This window comes from Xiphias gladius, chromosome 9, assembly GCF_016859285.1.
Source record: "Xiphias gladius isolate SHS-SW01 ecotype Sanya breed wild chromosome 9, ASM1685928v1, whole genome shotgun sequence".
In the NCBI taxonomy this organism is placed as follows: domain Eukaryota; kingdom Metazoa; phylum Chordata; class Actinopteri; order Istiophoriformes; family Xiphiidae; genus Xiphias; species Xiphias gladius.
In genome coordinates, this window is record NC_053408.1 from 23,325,861 (window position 1) to 23,338,846 (window position 12,986).

General features: G+C 38.6%; 1 protein-coding gene across 11 annotated transcripts in view; it reads right to left on the reverse strand.

The window, feature by feature from the left end:
* Positions 1–12,986, reverse strand: part of jmjd1cb (jumonji domain containing 1Cb) — a 192,062-nt gene that overhangs the window by 39,537 nt on the left and 139,539 nt on the right. The gene's annotated exons all lie outside the window — the stretch shown is intronic.

Genomic DNA, 12,986 nt, shown 5'->3' on the forward strand with positions numbered 1-12,986 from the left:
CTCATGATCCAAAGCATACCAAAGGAGCCAGTGTTATAGCATGGGCAGTATGGCTTCCAGTGGAACTGGGTCACTGGTGTTTATTGATGATGTGACTGCTGATAGAAGTTGCAGGATGAATGCTGAAGTGTATAGAGCTATACTATCTGCTCAGATTCAGCCAAATGCTGTAAAACTGATGGGACGTTGCTTGACAGTGCAGATGGATAATGACCCCAAACATACTGCGAAAGAATATTCTTCAATGGCCAAGTCAGTGACACCTGACACCTGATCTCAACCCAACTCAGCATGCTTTTTACTTACTGAAGAAAAAACTGAGGGCACAAAGACCCACAAACCGGCAGCAATTGAGGGCAGCTGCGGTAAAGGCCTGGCAAAGCATCTCAAGGGAGAAAACTCAGCATTTAGTGATTTCCACTAGTTCCAGACTTTAGGCAGTCATTGCCCGAAAAGGATTTTCATCCAAGTATTAAAAATAATCCTTATATTTATATTTATGTTAGTTTGTCCAATTGCTTTTTATGCTAAGACAAAGCAGGAATTTGTATAAAAATGGCTGTAATTCTGGTCAAAGCCCAGGTAAACATCTGTTCTGACCCTGTCTGTTCTGCTTTAGCACTTAAACTGTGGTTCAATACAGCAAAACACGCAATGTGGTATTTTAATTAACATATTCTTTTGTTTCTGTTTTAAGACGACTGAATTAAAATTGTGATTTCTCTCTGCCACCTATTTAGGGAAGTTTCACTGAGAGCAACATTCACTTTTGTGGGAATGCACCCGCCACACACAGCTAGACACATTCAAGCTGCCCAGTACAACCACAGTCTGATCTGTTGGCCACTGAGAGGCCTCCACTATAGTTGGGCTGTGCAGGGCCTTGCTAAAGAGTACCCCAGTGGTGATTATAAGGTTGGGGCAAGTGCTGCTCTTTCACTTTCCCCACCCAGATTTATTCTGCGAGTGTGATGATCGAATAGGTGACCTTCCAGTCACAATTCTTTAGGCTATCACCACTCCAACGCAAATTGTAATTTTTTTTTTTTTTAGAATATTAACAGTCAAAATATATTAACAACAGTAATAAAGATAATCTACCATCACGTACAATGTGAAACTGTATTATGAGGTATCATAATGTGGTATTTTAAAAATGCACACCTAGTCCAATAGAAAAAACAGGTTTAGACCCTGCTGTGCTGCTTGTCGTACTCAGTAGCAGTATCAGTGGAAAGACGCAGCAGGGTTTCTGTTGTGCAACTGGTAGCAATCACTGGTGAAAGGCTTTTAAACACAGACAAACATAATCTTTGATTCTGATCTATAAAATCAGGTTCTGATCACTTTTCTGATAAAAAAAAAAGCTATAAATGTCTCATCATCTAGTAATTCTAGATGAGTAATTCTAGAATTCTCATCTAGAATAATTCTCATCTAGTTATTCTTCTTTAACTACATTAGAGAAGTGCAGAGCAAAAACTGCAGTGATATGAATACAGCTCCATAGTTCCATAGTGAACACCAGCACAGCTGGTGTTCACTATGGAACAAAAAAAACATACATACAGTACACAGGGAAACCATCAGCCTTGAAAAGACGTGCTTTTGTGTCCCACACTAGGTCACACAGGGTGAAAAACTGAAAGAATCTATCTATTTTACATCTTCACCTCTCAGACACACATAAAGTAGCAATATACTCCACACTGACAGAAGAAAGAATGAGGAAGAGGAAACCACAGTCACCACACTAGTAGCACACTCAGCTTTTCTGCTGTGTGTCTGTATTTGTGTTTGTGCACATGGTTCAAGGGGATTTTTGGAGAGTCTCCAAGGTGATGCATCACAGACGAATCATCAAAATTAAATACTGAGCCAAACACCACCACTGTTCATAGTAAGGGCCCATCAATCCAAATATTTCAGTCCCGATACCAGTACTAATACCTGGACTTCGGGTATTAGCTGATAACCGAGTACTGATCCGATGCAGTATCTGTCTGCAAGTAGCCATAGAACAGGTTGGCGCAGCAAGCATGAAATTCCTCCAAACTGTTGAGCCTTTGTTTTTAGCTCCCTCCATGCTATATTAGCTCTCGTTCTAGGAAAATGTACGGGTCTATCGTCACATTGCTGACACATGATGTAGTACACCAACGTAGACATAAACATAGAATAACGTAGAATTGAATTGAATAGATCAGCCCTATGCAACTGGTCCAGCTATATCAGACCGATATGGGAACAATGCATCCCTAGTTTTTAGTGATGTTTTTCCATTTTGAAATGCTTCAATGCTCATATTTTAAGTTCTAGTTAGTGGTAGCATTAATATTTCACAAATAATGTATACATTTGCATAGTAGGACATTGTTCCTGCAGTGGATCAGGTCAGTGATCTGTTTGCATTCTAATGATTGGTTGATACGTAGTAGTAGTTGTTGACAAAAATGAACTTCTTTGTGCAAGAGGGAGAAGTAAGAGAGAGGGAACTTCCTGTCCTCCAGAGAAAGTGTGTATTAAGACTAACTTCTGAAGAAAAAAAAAAATCTAAATTTGGAAAATATCAGTTTGAATTATTCACCCTCTCAATCATCTCAGTTAGCAAATATAACCACAGAAAACAAAATAAAGGTTTATCCATCTAGTTAAAGATATTTACACAAATGTATGGACTCAAAATTCAGAGGTGAATGCATCAATCATGTTTGCCTCTAAGGATACATCTTTTTCTTAAGACAGAACCATCTACTGTCCAAATGACATTAAGGGGAACCAGTCATATAGAAATGAAACACATTAAGGCAAGGCATCAGTGCAACCTGATTATCTCCTCACAATGCAGAGCTATAGGAGTCAGAGAGAGAGGGAGGCTGAGACTCAGCAGGAAACAGAGCCACATTTCTCGTATTTGAAGGAGCCTTTAAAATAGGACAGCCTTGTTGTATCACTATGACGCAATTGGTCTTCGAAATGCAGCCTTCGAAGGATGCGGCCCCTGAATTGTGACACAGTTTATGTGTGATTCACTATGATTGAAATATGATTCAAGCATGTCATTTAGTTATAGAGATTTAGGGGTGGGCAATATAGATAAAACCTTCTATCACAGTATACAGTATATTATTTTTATATTACAAACTACTCAGATCAATGTACATCACCACTTTCACATATAGATTTTTAATACGGCAATAAAGCATTCATGCTCAATAATTTGCAGTATATAGCCTAATACAGTCAGAGATATTTAAGGTATGGATACCACAGTAAACAGCACAATAAAATCCCTGACTAACAAATGTATATCATCTCATGGTTTATGTCATCATATCATATAAATTTGACAACACAATATCAAAAAACTAGTGCTGCTTTTAAAGTACCTTCACATTTAAAACGATTTTAGATATTTAATAGTATTCAAGGACATTAAAAGTAACCAAACTCTACATGAAGTCCAGAATCCAAGTTCAAAAAAACAAAACAAAAAACTGGCCATCTGCCATTATTTATAGACACAAATTACGGACTGTACTTACAAAGTGTTTTTCTAGACAAAATTAGTCTTTAATTTCACCTTCCCATTTGTCTCTCTCTCTCTCTCTGTCTCTAGTCCTGCTGCAGTGTTCTAGTTTCCCAGCCTCGCCCAGCTTTAACAGTGATATAAATAGACCTTAAACAGAGCCTCATAAAGCCCGTGGTAACTATGTTTAGCTTTACACTGGCAGAAAATAACCCACATGTATACGCCTGTAAGTCTATTTCTGCTACCACCACTGTGATCTATTCTGGCTCACCGTAGGCCTGTTTGACATGACACACACAGAAAAGGTGTTACCAAGACAACATGGTCACCATGACCACCTATTGGTCAATTTTCATCAGACTGGAGACAAATGGAATATGAGCACAGAATCAAGTCCACAGATATTCACTATCACTGTGTCTCAATTCAGGGACTGCATCCTTTGAAGGACATGGTCTACAAAGGCCATTGTAGACCACAAAGGCTGAACCGAAATGAGACATTCTGGTCTACGGAGGACAATTTTCCTCAGCCGGTGAATGAATCTCGGGATAGGCCACCTGAGAAAAGAACGCTGGGAAAAGAAGGCCACATTTCTCGGCCGTATTTGAAGGAGCCTTTGAAATGGGACAGCCTTGTCGTATCTCTGTCACGCAATCTGTCTTCAAATGCAGCTTCGAAGGATGCTGCCAATGAATTGTGACACAACTTAGGGATGGATACCAGAGTAAGCAGTACAATAAAAGTGAAATACGATTTTAGATACTTCATAGTATTCAAGGACATTAAAAGTAAACAAACTCTACATGAAGTCCAGCATCCAAATTTAAAAAAAAAAAAAAAAAAAAAAAAGAACTGGCCATCTGGTAAATATTTATAGACATAAAATTATGGACTGTACTTACATAGCGTTTTTTTTTTTTTTAATCTTATCGACTACTCAAAGCATTTTACACTACATTCATCCCTTCATAGATCCCATTCAGAAAACACACTCATACATACTGACGGCACAGACATCAGGGGCAATTTTGGGTTCAGTATATTGCCCAAGGACACTTCAACATGCAGACTGGAGGAGCCAGGGATCGAACCATTAACTTTTCGATAGGTGAATGACCAGCTCTGCTCCCTGAGCCACAGTCATATCTTAACTTGTTTTTCAGATGTACAGACACGCTTAATTTGTTGCAAGAGCCAGTAAATGTAAGATATATCCTATATTTTGAAGAGTAGATAACTTTGTCTTAATTTGTAGCAAAAAACAAAATAGAACTTTGTCAGAAATCAGAAAGATTACCTAATCACCAACTACACATCCAGTATATTTCAGTTTCAGCAACTAACTACACACTAAATCTAGTAAAAGTATAAAAAAATTGAACTTTTGGCATGTCTACTAAGTGAAACAAAATGCATAGTGCTGCAAAGATGATGAGTTGTGGAAGGTTGGATGCTGTTTATTTCAATCAGCCAATGGTAAAGGTAAAACATATGCCAGCGAAGTATGACACTCCCTGCCACTGCTGCTGAATTCAGTGTATGACAGTAAGCAGCCATGGTGTGAAACTAATCTTTAGCCATTCTGAATAAACTTTAATGGCGTCGTCCACCAGGACAGAACAAGTTGACCAACAACAGCTGAGGATAAAGAGAGCCCTTTCGACAGTAAATGGGATTTCTTTTGTGCTTTAAAATAATGATACAGATATGATCGACTAAATAAAAAACATTATGGATAATAGCTTAGCATAATTATTGTCTTCAACCTTTTCCTAGGACTGTTTCTCTGATTGAGGGCTATTTGTTGAAGCCCTACTGTGAATACAACACATTCACATATACGGAAACAAAGACAGATGGCTTGTTAAAGACTTAAAACACCCTTCCTGTCAGGGATACTGCATGTTGCCATGGAGATGGTGAGGCTGAAGCGAGAGGGAAAAAACTGCAGGAGAGTTTCTGATGTCATTATTCTTTAAAAACTGATACTTATATTGTTGCTCAGGGACTGAAATGATGAATGATGAACATTTGTAGATGTTGTATGTCTTGTGTATGTTAAGAGATTTTTTTCAGTTATGATGATGTACTGTACAGGGTGACTGAGGAATGGCTGGCCAGTCAAATTGTCCATTTCTGACACTGTGTAGATGTGACACTATGTCCAAAGTTAATTTTAGAAGAGGTTGTTGTCCAGTGTTGAAAAAAAAGTTTGACACACACACACACACACACACACACACACACACACACACACACACACACACATACACACACACACACACACACACAGGGAGAGAGAGAGAGAGAGAGAGAAGAGAGAGAGAGAGAGAGAGAGAGAGAGATGGGCAAATATAGAGTATGTCAGATTTTCAAAATAAAAGCCCCAAGATGGTAACTAGTGGTTACCAGGAAAGCTCTGGAGTAAGCTCGATTTTCACAATGAAAGCCTCATACTATACTACATACTGTACTCTAGTATATAGTATCTTACCAGGGACCTCTGGGCTATGTGTAGATTTTCTAAATAAAAACCCCACAGTAACAAGAGCTTAGAGGGTGACTAGAAATAGCCTGGAGATTCATAAAAACAAATTCCCAGCTTTTCCAGCCATTCAGCTCAGCTTCAGCATTTTAGTAGCCAACAAAACAGCTAAGTGTCAGCTTTCCAGGAGCCAGCAATCCCACTGCAATTTCTTCAACTGCATTCTCTAGTTAGCTTTAACATTGTCAAAAACGGCTCGCCAATATTTAATATTGGTACTTCACATAAAACCATTAAATTAACAGAGTAATCAAACTGAAACTGATTTACATGTTATTGTGATATCAAACCATTATTTTACAATTTTTTGTTAGTTCATTTTTGAACATTTTTTGGAATTTCTGAATTGTGTTACACATTTTTGAATAATCAACATTTCATATCCTTTTTTGCTCATACCTTATTTTCAGGTGGTAGCAACAAATTGTGAACATAATCAGGCTGTTAGTTGAATCATAGTGGACGTTTAGGTGGAATGTGATGGTCATTTATGAACTTTTTTATCACATTTATCACATCAGAGCAACTTCGGATATTGTTTTTGGGGGGTGTTGGTCTGTGGATGATTTGTGTGTGTGTGTCTGTGTGTGTGTGTGTGTGTGTGTGTGTGTGTGTGTGTGTGTGTGTGTGTGTGTGTGTGTTTGTACTCTTACTTCTATCTTTGTCAGGACCAGTTTGAGCTGTCAAAAAGGATGTATTAGGCCATACTAACAGCAAGGCAACCTCCTTCCTTTAATAACTGCTGACTATGGCCCCGATAAGACAGGATACAGTTTTTGCAGTGAGAGGGGTCTTTTTCCAGTTATTTTCCATGGGCAGTAAGAGATTTGCACGCTGCCTCGCATTTTTGCAGGAGCACTCTGAATGCCTGAAGTTAAAAAAACTTCAACTCAGAGCAGTAAAGCGGCCAAAGTCATTTGCGTTTTCTTTTGTCATTGTCCAATCGGACGAAATGAGAGGCGGGCCTTCTGTGGTGGTAAAAGGGTCTCATGTGTCTGCAGGGAACAGCCTCTCACCCTCAATCAGAGCAGGAGCGAGTGCCCTCCGTCTTTTAGCCTATATATTTAAATTACACATACAGATCTTTGAGTTTACTTCACAACAAAATATCAGTTAGGCTAAGGACAGGTGATTTGGTGGTTGCATAGCGACAATAATTTAAAAGAAAACAAACAAAAACAAACAAACAAACAAAAAAAACAAAAAAAACAATGCACTGCTCTTTTTTAAAATCGTAGGCTTCAACAAAAAGGCATTGTTGTGTCCCTCACATTTTGAAACCTGCAAAAAGCGCTCTGTCTGATTGGGGGCTAAAGCTTTTTAAATCTGACTTCCAGATTTAAACGCTAGGAGGCACACTTTACCAAAATGTCAAAGTAATGCAACCACAGTATACCGGAACTATATACCAACAGTAAAATAAACCTAACTGAATTTAATTCTCATTTACAAAGCAAAAATTATACACTTAAAATAACAGAGAAAACAGTGTATTATAATGACATTTAGCTCTCACACCAATGTAGTATGTATTGTAGATTCAGTATTTAGCAGGAGTTTCACAGAGATCAGTGAAGCAGTCTAATTGGCTCATCTATATCAGTTGTGTGTTTCCACCTGCCACTAAAGGTTGCCATGGTGATGCTAAATGCTTAGTTGCTGAGCTGAGACACACCTCTTTAACTCGGGCCTATAACTCAAAAACTGAAATTCCATGAAGAGAGAACACTCTACTGAACATGCTGATGGAAAAAATGTGTCCATGTTGTGAAAAATGTGGGGAAAAAGAGCAAGCTAGAAAAGTCCCTTTTTGCCTATGTTGCAGTTGGATGGTTCTCCTGTCACTTTTAAGCTCATAGTGCAAAATGAGTAAGTTTGTTTGCTACGATAATTATGCAGTGTGAAAGAGGACAAATTTTTCTACGTTATGAAGAAAAAATGACGTATAAGAGTAAAAATTGTAGGATCGAGAAAAAATTAAAGATGAATTTCAAGTAGAGTTTAACAGCTTCACCTGACTGTGTGAACATTCCAATCTGGAAATCTGAAAATCTGGAAAGGCCTGAAAGCTTCATGAAACTTGAGCTGTGATTATATAAAAAGTATGAAAGATATGAACAATGTGAATTAATGTGTGAAAGTCCCAAATGGTGTGACCATTTGAATGCAGTTTCTGTGTGAATGCTTAAATGAGTAGAAAGAAGCTGAAGATAAGTGGGTTTGAAGGATTCTCTTATTCACTTCCATTATTACTAAGCTTCAACTAACTAGAATATTTTGAAAAGTATGAATAGGATTTAAAGGGGCAATATGTAAATATTTTAGTTTAAAACATTGAAAAAATAATGAAGATTATCAACAGAATGAAAAGAAATAACAGTGTTAACAAAACTTTATGTCAAAGACGTCCATGTATTGTGTTGCAGAGGTATCCACTGAAGTTAGCATGGTGACCAGCTAGCCCTGGCCTGCTCTGTCTCGTAATATCACTTTGTACCTCAAGAGGTGATAGTGAGTAACTGTAGCATCCAGGCTGCCTTCAGTCCAACATGGGAGGATGAAGAAGTAGTAACTGAAAGCTATGAACCGATGTTGCAGACGTCCTCTTTCAACAACATTCACTCTCTCCTCAAACTCAGCTTCTGATGCTGCTCTAGCTGCTCTCCCTCTCCCTCGTGTTCCTCAACATCTTTTGGCTCGTCCTCTACTCCTGCCTCCACTATTTCTGAGGGTCCACCGGACCACCAATGTGGCGGCCACTCAGGATTTGTCACGGTATGCCCGATGGCCAGTCTGACTATGGCACTTGGGAAAGGGAGGGGTGAGAGGAGGGAGCAAAGAGTGCATTTATTTGTTTCTTACTATAGTGGGTGGACGCCCCAAATTTCTGGTAAGATGCTTTCCCCTATCCGTTCAGTGTATAAACTCGACAGTTGGCCAGTCTTACACATTGCCCCTTTAAAAGTCGAATAATACGTAGAATGTATAAAATTTGCTGGACATTTTGATGTTTCTAGCTGAAAGTATGAATGAGCATATGGAGTTGAAAAATGCATGAAAAAGTGAGAGTTCTGAACATTCTGTCCATTCATTTCAATGATAAAAATTTCCAAAAACATAAAATATTTTGGACAGTATGAAAGGTATGAATATTAAAAGTAGACCCGTTAATGTCCTCATTGAGCTTAACATTTTGACGTTTGAATGATTTTACTACAATGAAGTGTGTAGAAAGAATTACGGATGCTTACAGACAATGTGATGTTTGCTCCCAGAATTTGCTGGTATTTAATTGAATCCATTCTTCCCTCTACCAGTGGAATGTTCCCCACGCATCTGGCTGCAACACAAGCCCAAAGTATGATTGATCAAACCCTGTGCTTACCAGTTGAAGTGGTGTTCTTTTCATGGAATTCTGTACCCCTTTTTCTCCAAACATACCTTTGCTCATTGCAGGCAATAATTTATATTTTAACTTCACCAGCCCAAGTCTTTTTTTCAAAATGCATCAAGCTTATTTAGAAGTTCATTTGTAAACTTCTGATGCTGAATTTTGTGGTGAGGACGCAGGAAAGGTATTCTTCTGATCAATCTTCCATGAAGGTCATATTTGTGCAGGTGTCGCTGCATAGTAGAACAGTGCACCAACATTCCAGAGTCTGCTAAATCTTCCTGAAGGTCTTTTGCAGTCAAACAGAGGATTTGTTTTGCCTTTCTAGCAATCCCACAAGCAGTTCTCTCTGAAAGTTTTCTTGGTCCTCCAGACCTCAACTTGACCTCCACCGTTCCTGTTAAATGCTGCTATCTTATTATAGCCTACTCCTGCTTTGTGGGCATCAGTTATTTTAATTTTCAGAGAGCTAGGCATCTGTTTAGAGGACCCTATGGATACTGATTGTTGGGACAAGGTTTGAGGAGTCAGACTATTTATAAAGCTTTTAAATTAGCATCACTCTGCCTTTCCTAACGATGACCTTGGGCAAGCCATAGCTTTAACAAGCTAATCAAGGTCTGAGACCTTGGTAAAAGTTATCTGAGAGCTCAGATCTCTTAGGATGCCCAAACTTTTGTATGGTGCTCCTTTCCTTTTTTTCACTCTAAAATTGTATTTAACAAAAATAATAAACTAATCTTGCTCAATATGTTGAATAAAATGTCTTATCTTTAACTTTATGTCTTTTGAGATCAGTTCATCTTCTATTCATTTTTACAGTATTCCTAGCAACAGAAATTTTGACCAGGGCTGCCTATACCTTTTCATGACGCTGTATAGCTGGGCAACAGCACACTCACCAATAATAAAGAAAATAATTTTTGAGTTTAGAAGAAGAACATAGAGTGGGATTGCCCAGCAATTCCACCAACATTTTTTTTTTTTAAATTGTCAATCAAATGTATGTAACATGGCTAGCTAGCTAATATTATAATAATTAACTTGCAGCTGCAGGTCCATCATCACCATCTTCTCTGTTTTAAAACCTCACAGTGAAGCTTCACACAGTAATTATAGTATGTTGAAAAAAGGCAGTGGAATTATGCTAAGATTTCAGATGTGCACTTACTTATTACTCTAATAATCACTATCAAAGCATGTGTTCACACTTTTTGATTAAGTTATTTGTACAGACGTGACAATGGATGAATTAAAAGGGTAAGGACTGAGTCTGCACATGTACAGTGAGAGAGAGAGAGGGGGACAGAGAGAGCACTTTGTATTTGGAGCACTGCTGAGCAGAAAGCCACAAAGTTCCACTGAGGCCGGACTGTCAGCTAAACAGCATTTAGGAAAATAGAGTGTGTGTGTGTTTGTGTAGCAGCTGCTGTTTCTCTCCTCCTACAGTTAAACTCAGTGCACTCCTACTACTTTTGGCTTAAACTACTCAGGGAAGTGCCCTTGTTATATGGGGATGTTACCCCTTTGCAGATGCAGCTAAAAACAGTATCAAATCTGTGTCACTAAAAGAAAATGTATACATATAAAAGTTACACATTTTCAAACTGAAAAGGGTTCATTTTTCACAGTACTGTACTAGAAATCTATTTGTCTACTCAAGAACCAGGTGTAATAAAATGCCCTAACGGTTGTTATCACTTAGTACATGAAAAATTTAGGTCAAAAAGGCATTCTTTCAGAGTTACTGCCTGTAAAGCCTTAAAAAATATTTTTGATTACTCATCCTGCACTTGCTTTGATTTGATCAGCTAACCCCTCCCATCATATACAAAGCTTGTAGGTTGTTGTAGCTGGAGGAAAAATATCATGAATCTGAGAGGTGCGTTTGGATATCGGAGGGCTAAACTTTGTTTGCATTTCTATAGAATGTGGTTGAAGTTTAATTTATTAATTCCTCGCTTTTCTCTGATCCAACAGCTCAGATGACGGAGGTGTGAGTGGAGACCAACAGTCCTCTACAACTTTGTAGCAGGTGGTATCCCAAATCCTTTGGGTTCTCCCCCCAGGCACACCCATGTTTAAGCAATCAAATCAAATCCCTCTTGAAATGATAACCTGTATAAATGTTCCATTTTAGGGCTGCAGTGAAAAATTATCTTCATTATCAATTAATCTGCTGTTTATGTTCTCAATTAACTGATGAACCATTTGGTCTATAAAATATCAGAGAATGGTGAAAAATGCTATCATAGTATCCTAGACCACAAGGTGACATCATCAGATGTCTTATTTTGTCCAACCAAGAGTTAAAACCCCATTATATTCAATTTAATATCATGGAAAACCAAGGAAGTGGCGAAATCTCCCATTTGAGAACCAAGGATCTACAGATTTATTGCATTTTTGCTTGAAAACGATTAATCCATTAGCAAAATAGTTGACACAATTTTCTATCAACTGTCTATTCCATAAATTGACTAATCCTTGCAGCTCTATTCCATTTCACTTGTTAATATGTTACACTGTAGAATCACACGGAAGAATCTAAACGCACTCCAACTGGGCTTAACTACACAAGTATTGTGTCAAGAGCACAGATTAAAGCATAAGTCGATAATCACTAAATAATAAATCCATCATAATTAATTCAACAAAAATACAACTGGTGACAGTATGTGATTTAATATGTCACTCTCTGATATTTTGGTCCTCTGTGTCACTGAATGTTACATGTTTACATACAGACGAATGTCAGCCGGCTCAGCCTGCACACCCATTGAATCACACTCTTCTCTGAAGCTACAAAACCACTGCAACTACAACTGGACCCTGACAGCTTTCTGAAGGTGGATGATGTTTTGTTATTAACCCTTTTTACAGATTTTATAGATGGTATAAATTGACTTTTACAGCATTTTGACTTGACTAGACTGCAATCAGCTGAGAGCATCTTTGTAGGAAGAACACACCATGTAATTTCAAGTTTTTACCACTAATACTGTTGGTTTGAAGAGGGAAGCCAACCCTGTCTACACAGTACACTAACAGATTAGAAACTGCTGCTTGTACCAGCACCATACTTTGGAAAACACACTGCTCTGTTACTGAGCTGTGTGTGTGTGTGTGTGTGTGTGGTTTGGTCAAACTCTTGAGTCAGCACTAACAGCTTTATTCTCCACCTCCTGTCCTTAGTAATGTTCTACCAGCCGCGTAACAAACACACACACACTCGCGCACGCACGCACACACACAGATTCCTCCACTTCGGCTCTCTGTTCCACTGTCCATTTTTCTGGAGACCTTTGAACCCACAGAGCAGTAAAAACAGTCTGACTCTCTCCCTCTCACACACACTCAGAGCAGTGAAGCCATGGCCACGCCCCTCTCTGTTTTTCCAGTTTGACAGGAAGACTGGAGGGAGGGAGGGGGCTACAATCTGTTTGGCATAAAATGTACAATGAAGTCACTGTTTAGTGGGCCAAACCAGCCTGCTGCTCAAATCTGTGTGTGTG